The sequence below is a fragment of the Natrix helvetica genome (genome assembly GCF_964273705.1).
Source record: "Natrix helvetica genome assembly, chromosome: 6".
NCBI lineage: Eukaryota > Metazoa > Chordata > Lepidosauria > Squamata > Natricidae > Natrix > Natrix helvetica.
In genome coordinates, this window is record NC_138553.1 from 20,253,121 (window position 1) to 20,259,120 (window position 6,000).

A 6,000-nucleotide genomic window follows, 5' to 3' on the forward strand; every position below is an offset into this window, starting at 1 on the left:
AATCCAAGAAGTCAGCACTTTGGATTTATTGCTAGCCTTAGTGAGACAAACTAATTAAAATCAAATAACAAAATACACAAACCAAGCCTCTAAATTACAAAATGCTGTAGAACAAACTATATAAAAATCCATGTACTCATCAAACCAATTGTTCAGCTGACCCAGGAGTGCTGGTGGTTCTGTTCATCATTAAACCATCTTTCCAATCAGCCTCCATGTTTCCAGTGTCTTTCTTCCAGCTTGGAACTGAATCAGATGGATATTTCTTCCAATAATGGGATTGCAATGTCCAAGACATTTGGAGGGACAGTTGGAAAAAATCGCTGGAATAGGTACAAATCACAGGGCTGCAGGATTTGGGTTGCAAAAGATCCAGAATGCAGCAGAGAGCTAGACAAGTTTCTCTAGGTAGTCCTTGTTTAGCGACTGCTTCATTTAAGGACTGTTTGCTCAGGTTTGCACTTACTTCGCAAAGGAAATAAAGAGCAAAAGTAGATCATTCTGCAAAGCCTGGATATCTAGTAATAAAATATTGACTTATGTAGGTATTGATAATATCTCAAACCTTATGCACACGTATTTAGGAGTAAGCCCTATGAACACAACACTATTTAAATAACTGCACCTACATCCTGTGAAAACAGGATATTTGGAGCAAGTGAAGAATATAAAAGTAAAACTGTTTATAAAGGTTAGGTATATATTTTCAACTTCCTAGAACTCTTGCCACATGAAATTGTAAACAAAATAACAGGAAGGAGAGTAAAATGACTGATAGTAAACTTATTCATGTTTTTAAAACAGAAAATGGCTTAGGCTGTATCACAACTTTTCTTGATATGGTGTCCTCAATATGTTTTGGACCAATTCCCAGAATTGTTAAGACAGTTCTTTGTTTGTTATGCTGTGGAAGAATTCTGAAAGTTCAAGTTGAATATATCTGCACAACATCAAGCTGCAGATTTTGTCTCAATAGTTGAAATGTATGTTTCAGGTTTTTCCAGTTGCTATACATACATACTGTACATGGCAAAAGATAAACCACATTTATTTTTTCTTGAAGGACAATGAGAAAATATATAACAGTCATTCAACCCAGACTCTGCTGTTTGTTTGTTTTTCAAAGATGGACCCTCCATAATTGGGGAAGGAGTTACAGTTTTTCAACTTCAGGAGGTGCTGGAAGAAGCAGAGATTCTAACCGGTTTCAAACTGGTTTCAGAAGGGGAAAAAGATATTGGAAACATAGTGGCTGCTTGGAAAGATGGTTTTTGTGGTAGACAGCAGAAGTGGGTTCCTGTACCAGTTGGTACTGGTTCACTGCGTTTGCACTGTTCGCACATGACTTCATTTCTCCTTGAAGTCATTTCACTTCAAGGAAGCAAAACATCTTCAAGGAAAAACAAAGACAATGTAGATGCTTTTGGGAAAAAAACACCTTTAGGATTCCACATTATCATTAAAACAGCAATTAAACAGTCAGCCATCAGGTCTCCCTCAACTATCTGGGCCAAATGTATGAAGAAACCTGCAAATCTTTAATGCCTTACAAAAGAGCAACAGGATGGGGCTTAACTAGATCTCCAGGGGATGGCTGCTTCAAGGGGCACATAGCAATAGCACTTAGATGCCGCTTTACAGCCCACTCTAAGCGGTTTAGAGAGTCAGCGTATTGTCCCCAACAATCTGGGTCCTCCTTTTACCCACTTTGGAAGGATGGAAGGATGAGTCTACCTTGAGCCTGGTGACATTTGAACTGCTAAATTGCAGGCAGCCGGCAGGCAGCAGAGGTAGCCTGCAATACTGCATTCTAACCACTGCGCCACCGCAGGTCAAATGAAATGACAGAGAAGGCCGGACTCCTAGTTGGTCCCACAAAAAGATAGTAATAGATGGGACCTGAAGCATGCCAACTCTACTAGTTCTGGGGGTGGGGGACAGAGGTGGCTGGAGGCAGAAAATCCAGCCAATAACCTGGCCTTGTGCGGCTTTACAGGTAAATAACCAGTATCTTGAATTCCACCCAGATAAATTTCAATTTGGTATAACGGTTAAGACATCAGGCTGGAAACCAAAAGACCACGAGTTGTAGTCTCACCTTAGGCACAAAGCCAGCTGGGTGATGTAGAGTCCTGGCAATGACGTCAGGAGTTTCCCCTGAGTCTGCTGGCAACAGCCAGGTCGCGTCTGATTGGTGAACTGAACGCGGGCAATCCTCGCATCCTGATTGGCCGCCCTGCCTGACAGCTCCATATAAATAGCTGTCAGGCAGGGACAGCTCCCGCTTCTCTCCTGTACTTCGTAGTTTTGTCATCTGTTAATAATAATAATAATAATAATAATAATAATAATAATAATAATAATAATAATAATAATAATAATAATAATAATATTGAATTTATTAGCCGCTCCCTTTCCAGGCAGGACTCGGGGCGGCGTACACTAGAAACATATAAAACATAACACATGTGTACAAACACATAAACATACATATATACAAAGACATACATGTACGGAGGAGGTAATAAATTACAACATTTAGACAATTAAAACCATTTACATACCCCAATAATAAAACCCAATATACAATAAAAAATTTAAAATTTAAAAGACAGTCGGGGAAAACGAAAAAATTACGGTTGAGCCAGGCCAGATAGTTGAAAAAGGTGGGTCTTCAACTGTACACGGAAGGAGCGGAGATCGGAAATAATCCTGATGTCACGGGGGAGGTCATTCCACAGGGCTGGGCCCATCACAGAGAAGGCTCTGCTCCTGGGTGTCGCCCCCCGACACTGTTTGGTGGACGGCACCCGGAGAAGTCCCTCTCTGTGTGAGTGAATTGGTCGTAGGGATGTGTGGGGCAGGATGCGATCCTGCATGTAACTAGGTCCTGAGCCATGAAGCGCTTTAAAGATCATAATCAAAACCTTGAAACGCACTCGGTAGACCACAGGAAGCCAGTGCAGCTCGCGCAGGAGAGGTGTTACAGGGGAGTATCTAGTCCTCCCCATAATCACCCGCGCGGCCGCGTTCTGGACCAACTGTAGTCTCCGAGTGCATCTCAAGGGAAGCCCCATGTAGAGAGCATTGCAGTAGTCCAGGCGAGACGTCACTAGCACATGGGTGACTGTGCGTAGGGCATCCCGGTCCAATAAGGGGCGCAATTGGCGCATCAGGCGGACCTGATGGAACGCCCCCCTTGCCACGGCTGTTACATGGTCATCCATGGACAACATAAACATAGTTGAACTTGCCTCACAGCGTCTGTCTGAGTTCCTGCCTATCTAACACTGGCGACAAAGGTGGGATTCGAACCCACGCGTGCAAAGCACAATGGATTAGCAATGTAGAGTCCTGGCAATGACGTCAGGAGTTTCCCCTGAGTTTGCCGGCAACAGCCAGGTCGCGTCTGATTGGGCTAGTCACTTTCTCTCTGCCCTAGGAAGAAGGCAGTGGCAAATCACTTCTGAAAATCCTTGCAAAGAAAACCACAGGGACTTGTCCAGGCAGTCTCTGAGAATCAGACATGATTGAATGGAAGAAACAAAATTCAGATGGTGTTATTTGAAGACAGTTGTGCCTCAGACTATAAGCTATTACATACTATCCCTTGGGACTTTATTCTGTCTGCATGGGGGTTACTATCAGTATCCCGTTGTCACTTAGATTTATTTCTCTGCAACATCTTCAGGAAATGATACAACTTGCCTGAAAGTCTGCCTGTATTCAGTTTGGGATGATTTTAAATGGATTCCAAACTAGACTCTTAGGAGGAGTCATAATTTCAGGGAAATGCCTATCCTGAAATTATGGGATTGTAATCTCCCAGAAGAAGCAGAGTGCACACAGAGACTGAAAAAATGGAAAGAACGGGTTTTGACCACTTCACATGCTAATTGTATTCATTTCTGAAAGAATATGGTCTTAAAACTATGGTGCGCATAATTATCTCCATATTACTTTTGTAAATGTGTTATATTTGGGGGTAGAAATGTCAATCCATCAGCCAAGTTGGTCTTGGGAAACAGACAAGGAGACCACATAGTGCCGGTTCTTAAAAGTATTATGACAACCAACCTTCTTACAGGCAAAATACAGTGCTGTTCATTACATTTAAAGTCCTACTCAATTTAGGTCCAAGTTATATAACGGACAGTCATTTTCTCTATAACCTATCACACTTTCTGAGATTGATTTATTATTGCTGTAAACCAGTGGTGGGTTTCAAATTTTTTAGAACCTCTTCTGTAAGTGTGACCTATTTTGTGGGAGTGGCTTTCTAGCCATGTGACAGGTGGGAATGGCTTGCCAGCCATGTGACTGGGTGGGAGTGGCTTGCCAGTCATGTGACTGGATGGGTGTGGCCAACTTGTAAAATGTGGTGAAACACACTTAACAATGCTCTTGCTTAGCAACCAAAATGTTGGCTCAGAAACTCTGCCATTTGAAGCACGCAAGTTTAGGGGAAAAAAACTCCAGGGGTGTTCAAACTTGACAGCTTTAAGACTTGTGGACTTCAACTCCCAGAATTCCTCCTCCAGTAATGTTGGCTCAGGAACTCTGGCATTAAAGTGTGCAAGTCTTAAAGCTGTCAAGTTACAAGACCCTTGCACTCCTAAACCTTTAAAAAAAAACCAGGGGTGTTTAAACTTGACAGCTTTAAGACTTGTGGACTTCAACTCCCAGAATTTCTCCTCTCGCTCTTCATCTTGATGATGTACGGATGGGCGGGGGGAGGGAGCTGGAACCAGTTCTAAACGGCACTGTAGATTTGTGGAACCTCTTCTATAGAAGGTTAGAACTGGCAGGAACCCACCCCTATTGTAAACTCATCTGCAGACTTCTAGGGTAGAGCTGCTTTGGCTTTTCCAGTTCTTTCTAATGATATATTCATAATGCATAAACAGAGAGATAGAATCAAGATCACATGAAGTGTTAATAACATTTTATAATCCCTTGGTAAGGCCACACTTGCAATACTGCATCCAGTTCTGGTCGTCATGATGTAAAAAAGATGTTGAGACTCTAGAAAGAATGCAGAGAAGAGCAACAAAGATGATTAGGAGACTGGAGGCTAAAACATACGAAGAATGGTTGCAGGAACTGGACATGTCTAGTTTGATGAAAAGAAGAACTAGGGGAGACATGATAGAGTGTTCCAATATCTCAGGGGTTGCCACAAAGAAGAGGGGGTCAACCTATTCTCAAAAGCACCTGACAAGCAATGGATGGAAACTAATTAAGGAGAGAGGCAACTTAGAACTAAGGACAAATTTCCTGATAAAACAATTAATCAGTGGAACAACTTGCATCCAGAAGTTGTGAATGCTCCAACACTGGAAGTTTTTAAGAAGATGTTGGATAACCATCTGTCTGGTGTAGGGTTTCCTGCCTAAGCAGGGGATTGGACTAGAAGACCTCCAAGATCCCTTCCAAATCTGATATTCTATTCTATATCTTTGCAGAGTTGAGAATCTATCATATTCATTAGCTTTTTAAAGTGCCATCAAAATATATATCTCAGAGTCAGAGCCAGTCAGTACTAATTCTTATTAACTACCGTATTAAGGCAGCCCATTTGGCTTAGTTCACACATTGCTATAGTCATAATATTTCTGATTTGTGGCTTTAAATACTGGCTTTGAAGTTAGCTGCCATGATAACCTCAATAACATTTAAAGAAAATGGGACTTAAAACTGCTGGCGTTTGTACAATACAGAGTGAAACCAAATCTTTTTCAGCTAGCCAGCCACAGCCTGCACATGCATAAGAGATTAGCTGCTTTTAAAAGGTTCTGTAGAAAAGGTCACTCAGAACTGCACAATCTCCCCCTTAGCATCTCCTTCAGAAAGAGTAGATCTTAGTTAGTAGGTCTAAGAATTCCAACCCAGAATTGGAGTCAAGTGAGCAGGGAATAAGTACTCTTGGAGTGAGATGCCCGAAAGCAACAACTAGCCTGTTTTTGGCCCAGTCCACTGCAATTATCTCTGAAAACCTAA